The following is a 25,223-nucleotide window of genomic DNA, read 5'->3' as shown; positions in this document are numbered from 1 at the left end:
AAACTAAGAACAGGCAGGTACTCAACACACCTTTCAGGACATTAGAATAGCCATGAAGGGTTGGAAGCATCTTGAAGGGGAGAAGAGGGACACTAGGCACCTCATACATTTTGAAAAGCTGTTCTGGAAGATCAACATCCTAGAGATAGTTGCTGACAATCTGTTTGAGTTCTCACTGTTGAGGGCGGCCTTTACAATAGCATTTCTTGGGGCTTTCAGGGTGAGCAAATCTGTGGCCCCAGCAAAGAAAGACGCAGGCTTCACTTGCTTACAAGCTGCAGACGTCAGGACAGAGACGGACAGAATTAAATTTCTGCTCAGGAGATCCAAAAAGGATCAGCTAGGCAAGAGAAACTAGGTACAGCTCAGTTGCATAGAAGAACCAAGGTACTGCCCTGTGTGCTGCCTACACAATTACTTGGCAATACGACCAGTGGGACATATCCCCATTTCTTCATACAAGAAATGGGGATATGCTGAGCAAATTTCAGTTTATGGCTGTCATGCGCGAAGTCCTGGGGCAGGCAGGTTTTTTCCCCCCTCTTCATTTGTGTCCCACTCACTTAGGATAAGGGTGGCTATAACAGCAGCACAACATGCGTTGCCTGAGGAGGGAATCAAGGAAGTAGGCAAGTGGCATTCCAAAGCTTACAAAAAGTAGGTAAGACCGAAACTGCTACAGGACAGGGCAGGCCAGGCCACAGGCACGCAGCAGCCACAACTGACAAAAGTGTTTTTGCTGCCTCAACAGGGGCTCGGCCCAGAACAGTGTGGATGGTCAGGCACTTGTTTATTCATAGTGTCAGGAATCCCCAAGGTGCCTCCTGCGTTATCTGTCAGCATCCCCAGGGATTAGGGTTAAATCATGTCTCTGTTCTTGGTTAAACCTCCATGTTTCTGGGTAAACATAATGTGCTGTGTTACACAATTAGTTCTATCAATGCTTGTTTTACCAATGCTTGTTTGCTAATGTGAGTAGGGGTAGACATGTGCTTCTAATTTGGCGTGGTGAATCATCCACGCAACTGCTTTCCTGATTGGCTATAAATAGCAGAGTGAAGCATGCCTCCCTGCTTGGCTTTGTTTTGTTTCCTGATCTCAGCATCTGACTTGGCAGTCCAGACCCTGGTGTCAACCTTGTATTCAGGACTTTTGAGGCAATTCTTTTCTTCGTTCCTGTACCAGCTGACACCAGGCATTCCTCCAGCACACCGGAAAAGACTTCAACTAAGTGACTAGTATTCTCCAGGGAGTTTGTTCTTTGAGCGCCACGCTTTCCTAAAACAGCTGGTGTATTTCAGACCTCGTATTTTGGCAGAGTGCTTATCTTGAAGAGACAAATGCATTTCTGAACATACTATTGTAGTTACTTGCCTAAATGTGCTTCAGGAAATCTGCTTGAGCTCAAGTAATACAAAAAGTGACAGTGCAATTTTAAAAGTGCATTTACGTGACTTTTCTTTCTCTAAATAGCATAATTCTTGGATTTAACTTGTGTCATTCATGCCTGTGTTTCAGCTTTGAGGAATTTGCTTTTTGAAGGGTTTTTCACACACACAGTTAAACCAAACCAAACTGTGCCACCCTAACTGTTTGAACCCAGAGTGGACATTTGTATTTCTACAATTGTTTTTGTTCCTTTTTGTTTAACCCTATGCATGCAGGAAAGTTATATGTGATATAATTAATTCCCTTGTTTGTCTTTCTTGTGCATGATAAGTGCAACCACAGTTCTAATTGTAGTGTATAACAGTGAATCTCTGTGAAGCCAGCCCTAGTGTCGCAGTACTTATTGTTAGGGTACTCAGTTTGGGTTTTTGGTAATTCAGTGTTAGTAATTGTGCCAATATTATTATCCAAGAAAAGTGCTGGAGCATACTGGTTTTCTTCTACCGCTCCTGTGCCCATATCAGAAAGAGAAATTCAGTTTCAAGGAAGGTGAATGCACTAACTCTACTATCACTCTGTTAACAACGACCTGCCCCCCGAAGATACAGGTTGTCTGGCTGGACCGGCAAAACCGTGGCAGTGTTTTGTATCTTTCTCTTCCACTCCCCCTTTCCTTTTGGGACACCTCCCGGGGTTTCTGTGTCCACCAGGAAGTGCTGAGAGGTGTTCCAGGAGGTTGGGGGGCATACCATCGCCCCTGCAGACATCCTGCTTTTCAGGTGAGTGGCCCCTTCTCGACACATAGAATGCAAGCCTGGTGGAGCCACAGTGGTGGCAGACCGACAGGGCGCCCAAGAGCCAAAGACATCTTGCGAGCAACAACCTTGCACAGTTGGGCAGAAAAGATCTCCTCAAATACATCTTACGAGGAACGATCTCGCACTGTTGGGCAGAAAAGATCTCCTCAATGACATTTGGTTGGGTTTAACTGAGGGGGCAAGGTAATTTGGTGACACAACCAAAATATGGTATAAACTCATCCCCAGACTCATATGGTGGGGGGCCATGTCTAACTGCGTTGGCAGCTCCAGGTAAAAGCTGAGTATTACAGTTAGTAAATATTGCAAGGCAAATGGCCTGTAGAGCATCTGGCATGGCCTCATCCATCCGAGATGCCCAGAGGTGCATGCCCCCAGCGGGGTGAGCTGTCCAAGGAAGGGATGGGTGTGTTTTGGTCCAATCTATGGGCGGCCATAGTTCTTGCGGGCTGCTTATATAAAAAAATAAAATAATAAACAACAATAATAAAAGGGGGCGCCAGCTTGAGATGTGAGCCTCACAGGCAGTGTGGAGGTGAAAAGGGAGACAATTGTTGGTAAGGTGGCTCATCTGGTAATGCAATGTACCAAAGGAAGGCTGCTCACCTGGGGATGCCTTACAGCAGGGTGAATGGGGCCGATAGGGGGAGTAAGCAGAGCATAGCACTCACAGCCCAGACCTGCAGGGCACAAAAACACACAGACAAGGTAGCGAGTCAGTCCTAAGAAGCAGTAAGAGTCTACACACTTACAAGCAGAGTAAACCAACATGGAATCTAAGGACCCCAAAAACGTCATGTATTACTGCCTAACAGAAAAAGGTGCCAGAAAGGAGAACAAGCAGATGACAGGACTGGATGGAGATATGACAACCCTGATTTATGACCTAGCAGCAATGTTTGATGTATCAGTTGTCACTCACAAATGATTAATGACCCCGTTCCCTGTCACAATGGTTTATAAAGCCCCCATGATTTATGACACATGAATTGCTTTATGGGCCGGTCACCTTGATGCGTTTCTGTGATCATGTAGGTTGAATAATAAATTGTGGCCATGATTTTTTCATAGTCAAAACAAGTACATATGTTTTGTGTAATAATTTATTCCGGATAAATGAAGTGTGTATAAGGGGACTAGAGTGGATCAAGTGTGGGAGTTATTGCAGAGGCAAAGGGGCATTGAGGGCCAGTGCTATAACGGCCACTGTGGACCTGTAAGGATTAGTTTGACTGGTTATGTGGCCGTCCGGCTACCACAACAAAGGCAAATATGCCCCTGTCCTCTCCTGCTAGGTAAAAAGCACACCAGGTTTGGCGCAAAATGAAGGGGGGCAAGGTTTCATTTGGACCCCTCAAAAGGAGAAAGCACATCACACCCCCAGAAAGACATTGAGGGTGTTAAAAAGGTGCACTGTCCCCCTGGTCAGGTCACTGTTGAAAATACGAGGGACAGTGCACAGCAGGGCCTCACAACCAGTGCTTAATTTGTAAATAAAAAGGTGCTGATGCTCAAAGTTCTCCTCTTAAACATGCGGCTGCTGCAATTAAAAGTGCAAGCACTTAATACTGAGGCAGCGTAATCCTGAAGCCACCTCGGGCCTCTCCAGTCCTTTTACAGCCAATCCCTGACCCTTCAGCTCACTCTGTCAGCTTCCTGCTTTTCCCCTTTCTGACGCTTTTTCATTTTTCTCTTCCTCTGTCTTTCCCACGTGTCTTTTGCTCACAGTAAATGCTTGAGACAGGAAACTAAGTGCCGGCCCTCAATAAGTACCGGTGCTCTGCACCGGAAACAACAAGCACAAATTAAGCACTGCTCACAACCCACCTACCCACACCAGGACATCAGCAGTTGTTGCAGTGCTGGTAGTGAAAAGGGGGACAATTGTTGGTAAAGCGGCTCACCTGGAAAGGCAGTATGCCAAAGGAAGGCCACTCCCCTAGGGAACCCTTACGGCAGGGTGAATGGGGCCGACAGGGGGAGTAAGAAGAGCACAGACCTCGCAGCTCAGACCCGCCAGACGGACGGCAGGGCACAAAAACACACAGACAAGGTAGTGAGTCAGGCCTAAGCAGCAGTAAGAGGCTACCCCTCACAAGTAGAGTAAACCAACAAGAAATCTAAGGACCCACAAAGCGGCAAGAATGATTGCCTAACAGTAAAAGGTGCCAGAAAGGAAGACAATGTTTGATGTATGACTTGTCACACACAAGTGATTTTTTACCTGTCATGATGATTTATGATGCCTCCATGACTTATGACACCTTATTTGCTTTATGGCCCTGTCACCTTGATGAGCGACCAGATTTCTGTGTTCATGCATGCTGAATAATAAATTGCGATCATGTTTTTCCCTTAATCAAAACAAGTACATATGCCTTGTGTAATCGTTTATTCCAGAGCAATGAAATGTATATTAGGGGTCTGGAGTGGACTAAGTGTGTGAGTTATGTGGACAAGTGCATGAGGGGAGGCATCCTTAGATATGCGTCCAGACATTCTTATGGGAATGCTGCATTGCAAGAAGTGAAGGGGGAAACTTTGCCTAGTTAATCATTACTATGATAGGAAAATCAAGTTTCACAAGACCAGAAAATACCTGCAGCCATTTTGACTGCCAGAGTATACTAGGAAGCACACCCTTATTAAGTCACTTGATAGCCAGGATGAAGGAGCACACATATAAATATTCCTCATGGTCCAGATCTTCATTTTCTCGGAGCAGAGGATATGTGGCGTAAAGGCCAGTGCTGCCAACTTTGGAACTGGAGAACCAGGTTGAGCCACGGCATCGGCTCAACATTCTGTGGTTTTGGGCAAATCACTTACTCAACATCATGTGGTTCTGGGCAAATCACTTAGGTCCTCTTTACAATCCTGGCGGTCGGTGATAAAGCGGCAGTAATACCGCCAACAGGCCGGCGGTAACAAAATGGAATCATGACCATGGCAGAAACCGCTCAGACAGACAGCCACTTTAACACATCAAGCACCACAGTAGTAACTGCCAACAGCCAGGCGGAAGACAATGTACCGCCCACTCTATTATGACCGGCCTATCCGCAACCTTTTCCGGGGCGGTACCAATGACATCAAAAGCCTGGCAGAATCGGAACTCAGAAGTCAAAGGACTCACCTGTGGAGACTAAGGGAACAACCAGGACTCCATGGAGCCCGAGTTGCAAATTTTCCCCATGCTTCTCGACCTTCTGCTACATTATGAACACCAACGCTGGTGAAGACGACCATGGTGAGTACTTACACCTAGCACACAAGGGGGGGGAGACAGTGAGTGACACACAGATGCAACACATACACCCCCACCCCCAACACCATACACACAACAACCAGAAACAGCAACATAACATATCTACCCTGTACCCCTCAGGAATAATGCAAGGACAAAATGATTTGAAGAAAGTGAGTGTAATATGATAAAATACTATGAATAAGTGGATCAAAATCCAAACGTATATACATAATTACAAATGTAGGGACACTGCCCAGTCCTCAATGTCCGTGGGCCACAGGGCCACAACAAATAGGCCAAGGCACCACCTCACTCCTGCAACAACACTGAGAGAACACTAAAGGGGCATCAGGTCGAAAATACACAGGCACCTCAGAGAGACGGGGAATGGGGGGGCACCTCAGCCGGAAGATGGTACAACACCACTGGTCCTGGAGGGGGCAACATGCCCTGTGCGCTGTCCTGGGGAGTGTAAGGCCACAGTCACTCAAGTAGGTGGTTTGCCCACTGCTTGGTCCTGGGGAGTGCAAGGCACCAGTCTGTCTAGTGGTTGGTTTGTCCACTGCGTGGTCTTGGGGAGTGCAAGGCCACAGTCTCTCAAGTGGGTGGTTTGCCCACTGCTTGGTCCTGGGGAGTGCAAGGCCACAGTCTCTCAAGTGGGTGGTTTGCCCACTGCTTGGTCCTGGGGAATGCAAGGCCACAGTCTCTCTAGTGGATGGCTACTTCCACTGGTTCTGGAGGGGGCACTGTGCCCAGTGAGCTTCATCCTGGTGTGGATGGGGTGAGTGGATGGCTTCTTCCACTGGTTCTGGAGGGGGTATTGTGCCCAGTGAGCGTCATCCTGTGTAGGATGGAGTGAGTAGATGGCTTCTCCACTGGTCTGGAGGGGGAATTGTGCCCAGGGAGCTTCATCCTGTGGAGGATGGGGTGAGTGGATGGCTTCTCCACTGGTTCTGGAGGGGCATTTTGCCCAGTGAGCTTCATCCTGTGGAGGATGGGGTGAGTGGATGACTTCTTCCACTGGTTCTGCAGGGGGCATTGTGCCAAGTGAGCTTCATCCTGTGGAGGATGGGGTATGTGGATGGCTTCTTCCACTGGTTCTGGAGGGGGTATTGTGCCCAGTGACCTTTATCCTGTGGAGGATGGGGTGAGTGAATGGCTTCTTCCACTGGTTCTGGAGGAGGTATTGTGCCCAGAGAGCTTCATCCTGTGGAGAATGGGGTGAGTTGATGGCTTCTTCCACTGGTTCTGGAGGGGGCATTGTGCCCTGTGATGCAGATCTTGGGGAGTGCGAGGTCACAGTCTCACCTGGGTGTCAGACCCACAGGATTTGCAGGGGCCAAGCTGCACAACAGCCCATGAATGCAGGACTACATACTGTACGCCGGCGGTGACGAGTGCTCAGTGGTGGCAGTGGTGGCAGTGGTGCTGGTGGCAGTCCTGGCAGTGGTAGGGGGAGGCTCCAACCCTTCCCCTGCAGCCTCAGACAGCTGCCCACTGCCACTGACCCCAGGTCCCTGATCGTCCCATGTTTGTGGGGTGGCCTGGGGTCCCTGTAGTGGTGGACACACTGCTGATTGACATGTCCTGGGGACAGAGGTATGGACCCGCTGGGAGGGTACTGTGCTGGTGTCTCTTAAGGGGGGAGGCTCTGTGGTGGTATGGGACTGTGCCTGGGTAACCAACTATCTGGAGATCCCTGATGGGCCAGATTGGTCATCCAGACCCAGGCATCCAGAGCTGCTGCCATCACTGTGGGACTCTTCTGGGGGGACTGGATGTTGCTGGCACCTCCTCTCCGGTGACGTTGGCTGGCGGTCCTATGGGGATGTAAATGCAGTGTTATTGTTTCTGCGTGTGACATCTTGTGCATGGGCGTGTTGCCCTCTAAGGTTGTTTTTGCCCTGGCAGCTTTGTCTTGTGTGAGTTGTTATTTGGTAGGCTAGCTGTTTCCCTCTAGTGTACATGCTTTAGTGACAGGTATCCATGCAGGTCTGTAATGGGTGTCCATGCATTGGTGCTGCATGCAGGGATTGGTATTGGGAGGGGTGGGTTGTGATGGTGGGGTGTGTGGGAGGTGATGGATTGATAGGAGTGAGGGTAAGGGTAGGGGTTTGTGATGGTATGCAGGTAGGTGGGGTGACAGTAATAGAGATTTGACTTACCAGAGTCCAGTCCTCCTCCTACCCCTACCACGCTCTCAGTATGCATGATTACTAAGACTTGCTCCTCCCATGTTGTTAGTTGTGGGGGAGGAGGTGGGGGTCCACCGCCAGTCCTCTGTACAGCTATTTGGTGCCTTGCTGCCACGGAATGCACCTTCCCCCGTAGGTCGTTCCACCTCTTCCTGATGTCATCCCTTGTTCTGGGGTGCTGTCCCACGCCGTTGACCCTGTCCACGATCCTCCGCCATGGCTCCATCTTCCTTGCAATGGTCGTCTGCTGCACCTGTGATCTGAATAGCTGTGGCTCTACCCGGATGATTTCATCCACCATGACCCTTAGCTCCACCTCAGAGAACATGGGGTGTTGTTGCGGTGCCATGGGTGTATTGTGGGTGGTGTGGGTGAAAGTTTGTGGGGTGCTGTGTTGGGGTGTGTGATGTAAGGTGCGTGGATGGTGTATAGGTGATGGTGGTGTGGTCTGTGGTCCTGTCTGTGGTTTTGCTATCCTTCTTGTCGCACTTGTTTGTAATGGTAGAGGGCCATGCTTGATTGAAGCATAGAATGAGTTACATCTATTGTAATCAAACACAAATTATTTAGCCACAAGAAATCATTCATCTTGTACTTAGGATGACATGATTTTGACAAAAAGCTCAGAAAACTATCTATGTAAATTGATGTGGAATCTAAAAGGCTATCTTGGGAGACACTATAGGTATGCCAGGAGGTTTACTCGTATCGTTTTTGCCGCATTGTGGGTTTTAATTCATATTGGAACTATTGTTTTAGTGTTTGTTATTAATAGTGTTTTGTATGTATTTATGTATCTTCCTTTAAGAAAAGAAGTATTTGTATCTTTATATTGCAGTTAGGATCTGTTGCCCTGGTTTCTGTTGTTCGGATGTGGAATTCTACCTGGACTGATTCACTGGATAGCAGCATTTGCCTGCTGCTCCTGCCTGTGCTTCGTAGGTTTATTTACAGAGTTAATGTTCTTGTGGAATAAATTGAGTTTTAATTCATCCTTCCATCTTGTGCGTTATAATTGCTAGGAATACAGCACTTAATGTAGTTTGAGTAGAAAGTAAATTGTTGGTACAGCCAGAAAACAGCTCCTCAGATATAGATATTCTTCTGATAGAACCAAACCCAAATCCCTCCACCTCTCTAAGTAGTATGGAGTGTAATGAGTGTAATGATCATCTGTTTGTATTCTGCTCTAGTGACCATCTTACAGCATGCAACATCACCCAACTGTTGACTGGCCTCTTCCGTATATAACGACATGCTCATCATACCTATCTATTTTTTTTCAGCTGGTTTAATCAAAATGGAATGATCATTGATAAGACTATTGTACTGTATTGCTCATGTTAAAAGGAATGCATGCTTTCTGAGGTCATATGTAACAGCATTCTGAAAAGCATCAATGTTTTTAAAAGGAAAAGTGGGAGTAAAGGTAGATTTCAGGAGTAATCCAACATCTACGCTCACATCTTTATCTATGTGAAACATTTCTACAGGTATCTTTCACCATCATCTCTCTGTGATTGCCCAACCATTCCTGTTCTAAATCATATACAGCACTTAATTATTATTCTGATCATAATGGAACAGTGCCCTTCTTTGTTTAGACACCATAATTCTAGAAGCAAACTACTTGGAAGATTTCAACTTTCTACAAAATGTTTATGTCAATATGTGTCTGTACAAAATTGAAAGGTTGTCTGAGGTGAAAAGAGCATCTGAGTGCCGGTAGCTGTTTCTCCTCTCTCTCTCAAGGACTTAGAAAACAAATTGATAATAGTGTTGGTAGAGTGTTTTTACCTCTAAATCTTAGTGCCTCTTGACAATCTCTTGTTTGGGTCCAACTTTGTTCTAGATCTTCAGCCCTTGTGTTGTCCTCTCTGATCTTTCTGCCTCCTTTTTGCACCTGCTTCTTTTGGTCGACCCCCACCCCTCTGTCTCGTGTTCTGTGTTTGTTTGAAGAGTCAAAAATCATCTACAAAGTGATATGTAGTGAGGAGCTCAATATGTTATCACTTTTAGTGGCTGAATAAACTGAATCAACAGCCGATGGTGATGGACTTCTACTGTTTGCACTTGATGTTGTTGTTGACACTAATTTTCCTAAAAATTATATTTATTGTTTTGCTTTCTCAGAGTATCAAATCTTTTTGCAAAAGTAAATATGAATCCCTGCACATAGTCTTTTTTCTTGACTTGTTAGCGCGTCAGACCTTAGGAAGTAAATGCGGATAGGTCGATGAACCTTTTGACTCGCTTCAAGGTTTTCCCACCATATATCCCATACATGCAGATCAATAATCAATAACAATCGATAACATTAGTAATCAAATAGGAGTCAGTAAGTTGCACTCACCGTGACATTTCAGTCATGAATAACCACACCTTTGGGTAAAAGTTGGAATATTTATTTTCCTATATTAACAATGCTAACGTCACGAAGGTTAGTCTCAAAATCAAATGATAGACATACAGAAACAGCACTGGCTGACTAAATCGGCGAAAGAATGGCAATCTAATCCAAGCTTGAGCTACTACACATTCTAAAGTTACAGTGCAAATTAATAACAAGAATAACTGTGCAAACGATATTAAATACATTTAGATTTAACAAAGAACAGACATCAAAGGTTATTACATGGATCGAACTTCATTAGAGAGAACCCTAACTAACATCAGATTAGGATGGTATGTTTGGGCTTCATGCAAAACTATTTAGTCAACACAAATTTGGAAAAACATCTAACTGTGGCTCCAGCAAAATAGCAGTTGGTACCTAGAAACAAAAGCAAATAGACTTGGCAAACAGTATCATAGTCAATCCTCTGTTTGGATCAGCAAGTGGTGATAGTCTTCGTCCTCAGGACATCAGTTCTGACAGCTAGTCATCAGGATTCAGCATCAAAGTTCAGAAAAGGCAAAGTCTTTAAGTAATAAAGTTAAGCACGTCTCTTCTCAAGACGGTCAAGAAAGTAATGGCGGTCTCTCTCTCTCCTCGGTGCAGTCTGGCTAAGTTAGATTTCCTAAAACTACTTCCCAATTCCCTATTGGTCAAGGGATCACATGTTTACATTTAATCCAATGAAACTAAAACTTCAAATCTACAATTCTTCAAGTGCATGGTTCACATGTCTATGATTGGCTCCTCTTCCCCCGCTCCCGTCATTCGGCTCATCAGGTATCAATATTGTTTCAGCCTATACTCCAGTCAGTATGGTCATTGTTCTCTCCTGAGAAAGTCAGTCTTGCGCACATTACATTAAACATTTTTGCTCTGACAAGTACATCATCTCCTAGCAAGCAGTTCTCATGAGAAAGACTTAGCTGCGAGCATTTGGTCAGCACAGAGGAAAGTCACAATTTAATTCTCTAAGCATCCATTTTATAAGTCGATCAAGAAATGTAGCTTGACATGAGGCCATGCGACTAGGCCACGATCTCGCTAAGTTAAGGCCTTACGATTAATAAAGCTAATACATAATGCATAACCCTCAATATGACATATTACTACATTAATTAAACATAAGTTCATCATTTCATATTAATAAGCCATTAATAAGTACACTGGAGGGCGCACCTTCAAATGCACGCATAATTGTTTCTTACTTTATTACATTTTCTATGCAATTTCAACACTCAAAATACATGAATATTCATTAATAATTTTATTACAACTGCGTTAACAGACTCAAAAATTAGTGTTCCTTTTCTTCTGAATTTCTTGCTCGGACTTGTTTAGGCAAAATATCAGCTGTGATTTAAACAGAGTAATATACAATCGAGTTTCCTCTTTTTCAAGTAAACTCTTTCTTTCCAGCAGTGCAACTAGGCTAATCTTGGCTTATTTGATAAGTGTATTTGTCCAATGAATGGAGCTCTCATTTCTTTCTGCCAGCATTTATGAATCATAGAGGGGTGGAGATCCTCATAGCTTGGAATAGTGTAAATCCTCAAACTCCTTGGAACATGCCTTACTGCCAAAGATCATACAGACTGAGGCCTAGTCCGAGGCGACAGGCAGACCTAGCTAGTGTTGGGCTGCCACTCAAGAAGATTGGGGCCTGTGCATTCTGGACAGCATTTCACAAACGATTGCAACAGAGCTGCACCAGGAGTGAAAGATAATGGCAGGGCAGAGAGTGCTGGCCCTGCTTTTTGCTGATGACACCCTTTCGTTCTCCAAAGCTCCCCAGAATTTACAGCAGCTACCGACTAATTCTGATGCATTTTGTGCAGCATAGGAGTTGGAACAAAAAAGTTCAAAATCTAAATACATGATCCTTAACCTTGCAAAGCTAAAGAACTGTAAATGCAAAATGTACAGGGGAGAGGGTCAATTGAATTAGTTTCTAACTTTGACTATTTGGGGCCAAGACTAATCCGAAATGTACAACTTTACAAGTTAAAAAATCCCAGATATCTTTACTACAGCATACAGCGAATATATCCAAGATTCACAAAAAAGACTGTACCTCAGATAGTTGCCACCGTCTTGCAGGTATATAATGCTAAGGCTTTGGAGGTAGCCCTGTATGGCTCGGAAATTTGGGGTTGTGCAAATACCATCATACTGACAGTGGTAGTAAACAAATTCCCTTGTTGCACTTCGACCGAGTACTCCATAAACTCTTGTGAATTTGGATATGGCAATTAAGAAAATGGCATAGGAAGTTGAGTGCAGACCATTGATGTATTGAGAGGGTTTAAGTGATCTCATGTCTCCTACCTGCGATTGGAACATACCACGGTTAAACTTTCTTAAAACATTACTAGGGAAATTGGGCCTAGAGATAATCTGGGTACATTTACTCCCCATCGCGGCTCTAAAAGCTTTGTACTGGGAATATGTGCCTGCCCAAACTGTTGCCAGCTGTAATGGATCAGTGACAATGGAATTGATTGATTTTAAACTGCTTCCTTTGTACGAGACCACGATTGATGAAGTTACTCCTTCACTTGCGTGTAAATTGTACATGCAATTTATGTATAAATCCTTATCTACAAGTTCCTTTTGAGGTAAGTGGGCTGATGCATCACCCATGTGAGATGACTGTCTTGTTTGCAAAGGGGCATCTGAGTCAATAGTATATATATTTGTTTGTCCAGGTTATGGAAATCGAAGAGCTAAATGGATTGCACCTTTGTGTAGGAAATGGGCAGTCGACATACTGAGGCTTACAGGATTCTCAGCACTAACACTACTAGGACTGTGCTATATTCTATTTCGAGATTCCTTATGTCGCCATGGATTTGCTACAGCAAGAGTATACAAGCTAGAGAGTAACCAAAGGTTGTATGTTTATTATATAGGTGTTTTTGAATATTGCCATTTGCACACGTTTTTAGGATCTAAAAGGATTGGTGCTTTGACATAATATGGAAAATGTGCCCATAATTGCTGATTTGCACAGAAGAATTAGGGATTAGTGGCCCGTTTTACATGTAATTACTGTGACTTCATTTGTATAATGTTCACATTTTTGATGGTCTGATTTGTATGGCTTTTATTTAGAATGATATGTTGTTTTAATTGTGTGTTTTTATGTGGACTTTTATGATCTCTGGTGGTCGAAATGGAGTTAAGGACGGAGCTTGATGCTGTTAGAAATGGCGGCTCTGATAACGCGTCCAAACCTTGTTAATTTAACTTACAAGGGGACTCGTTTTAGGCCAATGAACCTTTTGACCACGTTTGGGGACTTCCCAGGACGAGATATCTGTCTAGCATTTCAATCAATAGATCAATAACATAATCAATATTCACAATAATTAATCAATTAAACTAATCAATAACATTTAAAAAGAATCAAACAAATCATGAGCTTTCAGCCATGAATAACCACACACATCTAGTAAGTGTTAGGATATTTATTCCCTATTTGTTACACTCTAGTGTCATATTTATTAGTAGCAATATCAATAAGCACATCAATACCACTATAACTTGGCAACTCGAATAAGACTTTATCAAAGCATAGGTCATGAACATTAGAACAAAGCACGATGTTAACATGAGTCAACTTTAGCGGAGTATCATTAGTACATTATTCAACAAAGCAAAGATTCAATCATTTGTCTATTTGCACCCGATATTAGTGAACTCCTTAACTAACCTCTAATTAGCATCAGCATGTTGGGCTTCATGCAAAACAATAGAGCAACATGAATTTGGAAAACATCTAACTACGGCCTCTATCAAAAGAGCAGTTGGTACCTAGAAAGAAAAGACAAACAGACAATTACAGTTTATCAGCAGATAGTTACACATCCAAATGGGGCAGCATACAGCGTCAGTCTTCGTCCTCAGGACATCAGTCGATTCGCCATCAGCCAGGATAAAACAGGTAAGTCTCAGTAGGGCATAGCAAGAAAACTCTTCCCTCAGAAGGAGGAGAAGTAAGTATCAGGCAAGGAGTAAGATGAGGATGGTTTAAAGTATATGACAAAGTCTCTCAGAAGGGGAAGGGATGGCAAAGTAATGGGTCGGTGGAATGTCCGGTAATGGCCCATTTCTCCTTGTGTCACTCCGTTATATCAAAGTTGTCGAACAAGTCTCTAATTTCCCATTGGGCAATATTTGGTGCATTGTTATCTCTGTCCAATAATCCGTCACACACCTTACTAGAATCTTCACCTAAAACAGTTCTCATGCAGTTGATTGGCTCCTGTGATTGACGTCTTCAACATGTGGAATGTCAGGTAAGAAAAGTTAACCTTGTCCCTCCAGTCAGTAGTTCCAATGTCTTTCCCTAGTCCAGGCGACCTTGCACCTGTTGCGAATTACACTGTTGCATTCAGCAAGAATGTCTCCTTGAGCAAGTTGGGTCTCATCAGAAAGAATTCACCACGGGTACACACATATCTCTAGTTTCTGGAAAAGTACAGCTTCGTGTCCTTCAGGGAAACAGCACATTGCAAGTTAGAAAAACACAGTTAATATGAGACCAGGCAGCCAGGCCCAGACCCTTGCTAACTAAGGCATAGTGATTAATTTATCATAACCCTAATATATAACTCTTAATCATGATATGTTAATACAAACCATACATGAGTACATTATTAATTAATTATTAGTCAGTTTAATTAATCATCGTATACATTGGTGGCCACTCCCCGTGGGCACATTTCAAACGTGTGCATTAGTACTACATTAACACATTTTATGCGGTTTCATTAGACATTACATTGCAAGCTTTTCATGTTAATATTGATTACAAAAGTCACACTCCAACAGCTCTCTGCTCAGGCTTTGAGGGGGACTATGAGGCCTGATCCTTTTCTCAACTTCCCTGGCACACTTTATTGAGCTGCAACACACAAAAACTTTTTCAGATGACTTATTAAAACCAATGGCAAGTCATTTTTTCTAATGGGAGGGAGTCTGTGATTAAGAGAAGCAAGCCTCCGTCACCAGCGCATTCCTCCTCACAAGTGCGGCATGCCCGGAGGACCAGGGAGAGCAGGCCAGAGAAGCCTCAAAGGAATCCAATCAGTGGCAGAGAAGCATCGAGAAGCTTTAGCGGCTGACAGAGGAGCTTGAGGGCGGCACTGGCGGAGCACCATGTCAAGGTGCTACCAACGCATCTGGATGTCCAACAACAAAACAAGCTCACCAAGGATCTCACCAATAAAGGTCCGGCAAAGAGCATGCTTATCCATGAATCTGCCCAGGGACGCACTGAAAGAAGAGCGTGCCTCCCTTCTCCTTGGCTGCAGGGACCCGTAATTCATTCATCAGGTTAGCTCATGTTTTCCTAACGATGCTTTGATCACATACTTAACCATAGCCTGATTTATTAGTTAAAACATTTCTATGAGGCATGACTCAACTCAACCTAATTGACAGGCATAGGAAGAGGCATGATCCTTGGCACATACAATCTTTTCTCTCCCAAACTCCCTTAAAGAACTAAAGAGGGAAAAATTGATGAAAGACAAAGGTGGGAGGGAGAGGACAAGAAAAAGAAGGGGGAAAGAAGAGAGAAATATAAAACATAAAAAAGAAAGGAAAAAAGAAAAGAAGAAAAAGGAAAGTGTCAAAGGAATTTAGGGATTACAGTCAATTGAAGCATTCTCTATCTGGGGAGGTAACCCCTCTTTGTTCTACTATCGCAAGCCACTTTGATCTGGGAACTATCCTCAAACTAACCTTTTTCCTTGCATCTATAATACTGGTATGGGCTTAACGTAAGTAAGAGTGACATTTCCCCTATCCATCTACTTTTATCCCCATGTCTAAACTTACATGTTAGACATTTATCGTACAGAGAAGCTTTAATGACAGACCCAGCCATTAAAGATCCCTCAAATACCATGGCAAACTCACATGATATTCCACCCACTGCAATGGATACTTTACTTAAAGAACTGTTGGACATTAAGAGCTTGATTACCTCAGTAAAAAATACAGTAACTGTGACTACACTGGAAGTACAGACTCTAAAGGGGGAAATCAAGCATTCAAACAATGGACGGTCACCTCACAGAGGTTGAAAAGCGACTTGACAAACTCCCCGAAACACAGTCAAGATATTTGGTACCTCTAACAAAAAAAATCGATTTCGAAGATCACAGCAGAAGGGACAATATCAGAATTATTGTACTTCTAGAACAATTGGAAAAGGATGATATCCTACAATTCCTTAAAATTCTAATCCTTACATTGATGAAACATACTTTTTCTCCCCAACTCAAATTTCAAAGCACCCATCAAGTACACTCAGGAAACTCCACCCGTACTCCACAACCTTGCCACATCCTGGCTTTTGTCTATGTCACCAACAGGTGTGACAAATCATCATGGGAGCAAGGGAACACATCTAATACACCTACAACAAAGCCCAGATCATTATTACTGCAGACTTTTCTGGCCCCACTAACCTCAGGAGGGAGCAATTTCTAACCCTTCATCCTAGGTTAAAGAAAAAGGAAAACAAATAAGGGCTCTTGGAACAGGCAGCAATAATCATAACATGTCAAGGAAAAAACAAGGAATACCTTAACCCACATGATTTGGCAACTTTCCTAAACGACTTGGATGAAACTGAATCAATGATGGAACATTATGATTCTTCTCCATCAACTACACATGATCTAAATAGTAACACTACTTCAGATGTGGCAGACGGGAAACTGTGACTATCAAACTGTCCTGTGGTGGCAAACTTAGAACTTAGATGGGGTCAACACTAAGCGATGTATCAAGATCGCCATTGAAAACATGAACATAGACAACTTCTATATCCACAATATCGTATTCCCAAAAAATGTGTAATGTATCATTTATATTATCTCTCATTTTTTTCTCTTTTGTTTTTCATCTTCCCTTGCATCACACAATTGAATCTTACTTGGCCGTACTTTTGTAATTGATGTATTATATGTGTTTCCCTTTTTCTTATTGTTTACTGTGAAATGGCACACCTGAATATATTGCTCACCATTATCTTCTCTTTGCAACTCTACTTCAAAATTTAGTTTATACACTGGGTATTGTTATTTGATATTGAAAGGGCTGATGTTGTCTTATACGCAACCCCCAGCTAAAAGTTTAAGCAGGTTGCACATCTTTGTCTAAACGCCTGTTATTGGACACAAAACGAAATATTATTTGTATATTTGTTATTTCCATAACTATTAGACCATCTACTCTACGAAGTATTTGTTAGTGAAATATCTTGGACTTAGAGTCTCCTGTCCACATCATTGAAATGCCCAGCTTTATAAATAACATTATATTATGCAGCTTCAAACACAAATAATACATACTATTTTCATTCTTCCTTTTAATACGTACATACACTTCCACCCTAACGTCCACTTGTAACGCTCATGCAGTCAACTCACACAAAATCGCTAAAGATTGCCTCCCTGAATGTACATGGCCTGATACAGTTTATCAAAAGTAAAGAAATGTTTACCTATACTGGTCACAGTAAGCCAGATATTGCATTATTGCAAGAAACCCACCTTACCTCACAGGAAAGTGAAAAGTTAAAATGAGATTGGGTTGTCCAAGTCGTACATGCAAGCATCATATCTAAAAAGAAAACTAACAAATCCACACCACAAAACAAATGAGGAGTCGCAATTCTTTTGAACAAACATCTGCCCTACAAAATATTGCAAAAATGGGATGATATTTAGAGGGAAGATACATCATTCTTAAACTTGATATTCACAACACTTTTTTAATAGTAGGATCAGTAGACGCTCCTACGGACTCTAAAACTAGCTTTTTATCCCAATTTAGCAGATTATTGACATCCTTAGGGTCCTCCCAAGTATTAATACAGGGAGACTGGAATGTTACTATTGATCCATTTATTGACAGATCAGACAAACCCGACACCCATCACAATAAAGATAGACACAGGCTCCTGGATTTCATTAAAGATCACGTACTACAGGAATCCTGGAGACTGTTACATCCGAATGGGAGGGACTACACTTTTACTTAATGCACACACTCAATATCGATTACTTTCTAGTCTCCTCCTCTGTTTTTCAACTCGTAACAAAAGCAATATCATTCCCTGTAGCATATCTGACCATGATCTCATAGATATTCAAATATGTCAAGGAGAATCTCAACCCCCAAACCTCCTTCGCAGCTCAATCTGTCCTCATATAGGACTCCCCCAATAAAAATGCTAATTATGCCTATACATAGAACAATTTTTAAAGTACAATGCAGTGCACATACATTGTGGGGAGCAGTACTAAGAGGCTTGATAATGAGGGACACTACACTTGCTAAAAAAACAAGCAAACAATGCTAGAATCCACCTAGAAAAAGAAATCTTAACTCTTACAGCCACCTACTTCCAAACACAATCCCCAGATATATTGAAGAAATTATTCTCTGAAACATTTGCTCTTATTAATCTTTATACATCTCTTGCAGAGAAATATCTACTTCATATTTGTCAGTAACATTATAAATGATGGGACAAGACTGGGAAACTGCTAGCTCACCAACTACGTCAGCAAGAATCATCTAGAGTGATTCTCGTTATTAGAAACTCTAAAGGTGACCTACTTACTCTTTCCTCAGAGATCCTGTCCCAATTTCAGAATTATTTTGAAACACTCTACACATCGATAAATTGCTTAGATCAGACAGAAGAAGCTGCCTTTGTTTTCCAAAACTCAATCTTAAGGAAATTGATTGCTTGGTCACTGGTAAAGCACCTGGGAAAGACGGGTTTCCGATTGAATTTTATAAGATTACCAAAAACTACAATATTCAAATTTTAAGATATGTCTTCAATGTGGCACTATGATTTGGACATCTGACTTTTTAAGGGCCTGTATCACGGTTATCCCCAAACAAGGTAAAGAGGCTTTAGAATGTCCAAGTTATAGACCAATTTCACTAATAAACTTGGATGCTAATATCTTGGCCAAAGGTTAGGCCAATCATTCTAATTCGGCATTACCTCTTTAATACATTCATCTCAAGTCTGGTTTGTCCGGGTCGATCCTCTACTAATCATCTCTGCACTATTTTACTCCTGTTAAGGCAGCTGCAAAACAATACTGATGAGAAAGTCCTTCTCTCTCTGGATGCGGAAAAAGCTTTTGACAGAATAGAAAGGGGCTATTTGTTCCATACCATGAAGAAGATGGGATTTGGGAAAGATTTGATCACTTTAACTAGATGCATGTATCGTTCTCACAAGGCAGCTGCTACATACAGTGGCTTTACATCCCCATGTTTCAATGTATATCGCGGCACTAGACAAATATGCCGGCTGTTGCCATTATTATTTCTTTTGGCCCTAGGACCACTAGCTATAGCCATACAAAATAATGCTGATATTAAGGGCATTGATACTACTGCAGGGGACATTAAATCCTTTTACTATTCAGATGATGTCCTTCTGAGTCTCTTGCATCCAACAATATCTGCAACCTCTTTACTCTCTCAACTGACCACATTTTAAAATTTCTCCAGCTATAAATGTAATTGGACTAAATGTGATGCCCTACCACTGACTCCCACCTCTACTAAAGCTTCCCTTAACGGACTCCTTTTTAAATAGCTACACTCAAAACTAAAATATTTGGGGATATTAATTAATCAAGGTCTAAAAGATATGATTATGGATAACCTTAATCCCATAGTTGAACAAATCAAAAGAGACTACCAACGATGGTCACTTCTGAATTTATCACTCTGGGTCAGAGAACAGATCATAAAAATGATCCCCAAATTCAACTAAATTTTTGGAATTATACCACTTCCTATCCCACAATCTTTTTTCAAAACAACCTCCACCAGTTCATATGGGATGGTGATAGACCTCAACTGGTATCCCAAGGTTAGATTCATCCTCAGTGAAAAGGATGTCTACATCTTCCCCATTTAGAAAATTATTGGATTGTGCAACAACTTGCTCACTCTATCTGCATGTTATCCACTCATAGGAACACTCCCCTCTGGGTTAAGTTTGAACAGTCACTACTCAAGTCAGGCACGGAGCTGGCAATTTATTATACTAAATGCCTGTGATTTATGAATTCTACTAATACCATCATTTACTCATCACAATTAGCCTGGCTCACGAACACTCATATTCGCTTATGCTCCCAAGCTCCACTATGGAATAATGCAGACAATACGTATAGAGGGGTTTAACTCAATTAGTCTTTTTGGACCAACATAAAATAAACCACATTACTGACATGTTTACACAACACTATTCTTTAAAATCATTCATAGGTTTGCAACAAGAATGCAGACTCCCTTCATCACAAATCAATAGAGACACTCAGATTACTTCTGCCCTTTCATTAAGTATGGCAAAAACTCAAGATATGACCTCCCAATCTCTAACTCCACAGTATATTCATACTTGGAAAAACTTTAAGGGAATTGTCTCTGGTCTTTATGCCATACTAATTGATCACTCCTTTTCTATAGAAATCTCCAGTAATCTAAGACTTTGGTGGTCCTCACGTTTGAACATGAAACTTTCAGACAAGGACTGGGATACCTTATTGGAAAACTACAATAAAGTGCTTACAAACTCCTGCCTTAAATGTAACTACTTTAAAATATTGCATCACTGGCACTGGTCTCCAGCCTAATAAATCTCAGCAACAATTCCCTCTCTTGCAGATGCCAAGAACCTAATTGTGGCATAGTTCATATATTGTGGAAATGTCCACAAATTGAACAAAGTATTAAACACTGTTGCGCAACACCTCAGATTTGCCCACCACATCCATTCACACTTTTAAATGGCGTTCCACAGCCCTCAGCTTAGCTAAACTAAAAAAAACAAAGTTTCTGGAAGACAAATTTTTGTCCGATGATTCAATCATAGCTTGAGGATATGTTTGATATGGCAAAATTTTAGAAAATGATCTATAAACTAAATGACAATTTTCAACAATCTGATTATATATGGGGCCCTTTTGTTAGGTTTACGACAACCCTGAATTTGTTTCTCCATATAAGTTGTCAGGTTTATATCTATTTAGGGTATATGTTCACCTTAATATTGCTGTCTACTTGCATGATCATATGCTTTGACGAGATGATTGATCTCAAATATATGTGAATGCGGTACTTGATTTTTCTTTTAATATTTTGCTTACCTTTTTATGTATCATCAGTAATTTATGTTTATATGATAATATTTAAATGATGATCATAGCTTGTTCTTTTTTGAAAAAAATAATTGAATTAAAAAAAAAGAAATAAAGTTATTATGTTAACGAAAGGCAATGTGTACTGTGGTCTTTGCAAAACAAACTGCAGTTGGAGACCTGCAGCTGAAGTCTGGTCGCTGAGTGAGGGAGCAGCCTGTAGGGTCCTGGCATGGCATATTGGCAGCCACGGAGGGAAATCTGACTCACCACTCACTGTGCGCCTCCGGTTGCACTGATGGCAGGCAATGCAGTGCTATTAAGCAGTGAGAAGATGACTGCAGCAAGATGAGATGTGGGCCCTATTTGGTTTCGGGCCTTCTCTGAGAGACCATTAGCCTGAGGTACTGGACATCTGATGCCTGGAGGCCAGTAAGGACCTTGAGCTCCTGTGCAGTGTGGCCCACAAGTGAAACTCTGAGAGAGCAGTACAGGACACTGGGTCTCAGGTGGTGCCCCATACTCTTTATATGAAGTGAGACTGATGAAAGCAACTGGCCGCTGTATTAGACAATAAAAACTAGCCTGTCCAGCTCTGTGGGCCCAGGGCCTGAGGATTTGCAGGGAACCTTCGAAAATGGTAACAAGAACAGTGCAGCGCAGCATGATAGCCAGCGACATACATGGTATTATCATGTGGGGCTTTGTTTATGAGTCTTGTGGCAGGAGTGGACCTCATCTGGGGAAAATACTGAGGGGTCAAAGTTGACAGGCCATGAGGGAAACATGGACTTGGTAGAGTTTGTTCTTGCCTTGGATAGGTGTCAATGAATAGCCCCTTTGGCAAGTGCTGCAGGCCAGCACTCGCAGTTGTTGGACCCATAGGTTCGAGCAGAGCAATGTAAAGGTGGAGGAAATAAGAGAAATCTTATGAGCAACAGCAGTAGGAAATGATTGAGGAACAAAATCAATGCAACAGAACAAAATTAACAATGAATGAACAACAAAACCTTTCCAGTAGGTGAAAGATCTGATAAGGTTGTGGGCAATGGGTAAAAAATACCCAAACACCATTGAAACCAAAATCAACAAATGGTCCTTAGAAGACAAACTGCTAGAGACTTTAAGTAAGTGAATCATGAAGTTAAGCAAACTTAAATGCTAGTCAACACCATGAAAGATGAAGTCTCTACCCTCTGTAATTATGTTGTTCCATTAACAGATGAAAATGCAGTCATATGCAGAATGTTATATTCTAATGACATTTTAATTTGTGTTGGAGACTGTAACCACATATATGATCCTTTTCTTGACAGGAATTCTAAATTTACTTTTATCCCAAGTGAAATGCATAAACAATTTGTCAATAAAATAACTCAGAGGTCAATTATTGATGCATCGAGACTATGCAATCCTACTTACGCGACCATACTTTTTTATCTCCAGTTCATCATTCCCAGTCAATAATTTATTATATTTTTGTATGAAAACATATATCACACAAACCCTAATCAATGCTGATATTGCACAATTCTAAAATTCAATCATATCAGTATTTATCTTGATTTGTTATGTGCTCTAAATGCAAACAGACAATAGAGATTTAACAATGCTCTTTCATGGATGAATTCTTCACACGTGTTTCGGAAATTTGCGATTGAGTCCTTCAATCTTATCTCCGCTGGTGATATCTCCATACAAGTGGTTTGGGACTCCTTCAAGGTAGCTGCTAGGGATTTCATAATTACCTGTGTATCAAATAAAAGAAGAATGCAAAATAGAGAACTGTATATTGTTATGCATCATATAAAAAAATATATAAGTATTATTCATCTAAATCCAAACCATACTTAGATGAAATAATGAAATTCAAATTCCAATTTAATAACATTTCCACAAAAAATGCTTCTTATCTTCTTAGGTCCAGTGCAAAATATTACGGTGGACAGAATAAAGCTGGAAAATGTTGGAAAAGTATCCCAAAATTAAAAAAAGAAAGTGCAAAGTGGAATGCATGTAAAAGAATGATAAAGACCCTATATTTAAGGATGATGATATTTTAAATGAATTTGCCCAATTTTATAATATTTAATACACTCCTGAACTTATACCTCAACATGAGCGAATTGTGGAATATCTTGTTATCATACAACCAAACACTGGGAAGGAAATACATTTTTAGTAATTGAAAATGGATATCTCTTGTAAAGAGATTACTAAAGTACTTCATTTAATTAAAAGAGGCAAAGCACCAAGCCCAGGTGGGGTTTCAATTGATTTTTATTCATTTGTTTCTCACATTTTATTCTCATAATTAAATGATTTGATTAATTACTTTCCTAAATCAGGGGCAGCCCAGGGTGCATTTCAAGAAGCATTGATTTGTTTGATCTTTAAAGGAACTAGAGATCCTAGATTATGTAAGAGGTATAGACCAAGATAACTGATTAATATTGATTATAATATATTTTCCAAAATTATTACTTTGCGTTTAGATCCACTTGTCACAGGTCTGTTGAAACAAGAACAATCTGGTTTTGTTGAAAGTGGATTTATTTCTGATAATGCAAGGTTATTTTTCAATATTTTATGCAAATCCAATAGTTATAGGTCTTCTTTAACAGCACTTGCTCTTGATGCTGAAAAAGCCTTTGATCGGATGAACTGGCTATTTATTTTTCAAGTCTTGGCTTTTGTCCCACAATTATCAGTTTAAACTCACTTTGTATTCCTCACCACAAGCTTCTATATTATAGCCTTGAGCCCGCCATAGCGGGCTCTACCGGCTATTAAAGGCCCGCTCCAGCTTTAAAGGCCTGAGCCAAATGCGAGGGCCTTTAAAAGGGAGGGGGCCTTTCATGGCCGGTAAAGCCCACAGGGTCTTTAACAAGGGAGGGGGCTTCTAATGGCCGGTAAAGCCCGCTACGGCAGGCCCTAAGGCTATTAAAACATTCTGCCACTTCTAATAAATAAAGCAAGGACCTCACGGAGCCCCATGAGGCTAAAATCCCCTCGGGCTCCGTGAGGCCTTTGTTCACAGCTGTAGCTGTGAACAAAGAGAACATTGGAATGTTGAAGCTCCGGGCTTTTACCAGCTGGAGCAATGTCTGCAATGGAGATCCCAACATTCCAATGTTCTAATTGTTAATGGTTTAATTCACCCACCTTTCAAGCTAAAAAGAGGAGTTAGAAAAGGTTGTCATTTATCTCCTATATTATTTATTTGTGCAATTGAACCTTTTTAATCTAAAATAAGAAACATAATAATATATGAGGTTTAATTTATGGTGAAAATAAAATCAAATCATCTGTGTATGCAGATGGCATACTCCTATTTATTTCTAATCTAACGTTGTCACTTCCAGCTTTTCGTAATGAAGAGACTGATTTTCCCTCCCCTTAGCATACAATCTAATATTGAAAAATGTAAGATAAATCCTATTTAAAACATGGCTTTCTTTCTTCTGGTTTTCATTGGCACCCACATAAAATTAAATATTTGGGGCTCTGGTTCTTTAATTCTGTGAAAGATACTGTCAAAATTACCTTACAAGAAACTATTACTAGGCTAAGCTTATTAATAACGAGATGGAAACTATTATTTCATTCCTGGTGGGGGCGTCTTGATTCTAGTAAAATTATGTTGGTTCCGGTTGTTTTATTTGCTCTACCCTACAAATATCGTATCTTATTTTTTCACGAAAATAAATCCCTTACTCAGATCTTTCTTGCGGAATAAAGGGAAACTATGTATGTCCTTACCGAAGTTTAAAAAAGAATATACAGTACATTGGAGTTCACGTTCTAGATTTTCAAACCAAGCTTATCACAATGCACTTTGCTTAAAACAATCCACTTATTGGCTATTAGATAACATGGATGATGATTATCCTCTATGGTCTTCCATTGATTTTTTTCTTGTTTCTCCTTTTTCATTTAAATAATTTATATATTTTTCCCAACGACCCTCCTGCA

The 25,223-nt window shown here is 41.5% G+C and overlaps 1 long non-coding RNA gene across 2 annotated transcripts in view; it reads right to left on the bottom strand.

The window, feature by feature from the left end:
* Positions 1-22,380: 22,380 nt before the first annotated feature.
* LOC138283380 (uncharacterized) overlaps positions 22,381-25,223 on the bottom strand; it is a 29,469-nt gene continuing 26,626 nt past the window's right edge. For both annotated transcript variants that reach the window (XR_011201225.1, XR_011201226.1), the window contains exon 3: positions 22,381-22,996. This is a non-coding gene — a long non-coding RNA (uncharacterized lncRNA). The remainder of the gene's footprint in view (positions 22,997-25,223) is intronic.

This window comes from Pleurodeles waltl, chromosome 3_1, assembly GCF_031143425.1.
Source record: "Pleurodeles waltl isolate 20211129_DDA chromosome 3_1, aPleWal1.hap1.20221129, whole genome shotgun sequence".
NCBI classification, from domain to species: Eukaryota; Metazoa; Chordata; class Amphibia; order Caudata; family Salamandridae; genus Pleurodeles; species Pleurodeles waltl.
The sequence above is the reverse complement of the archived record's forward strand: the minus strand, read 5'-3'. Positions and strand labels throughout refer to the sequence as shown.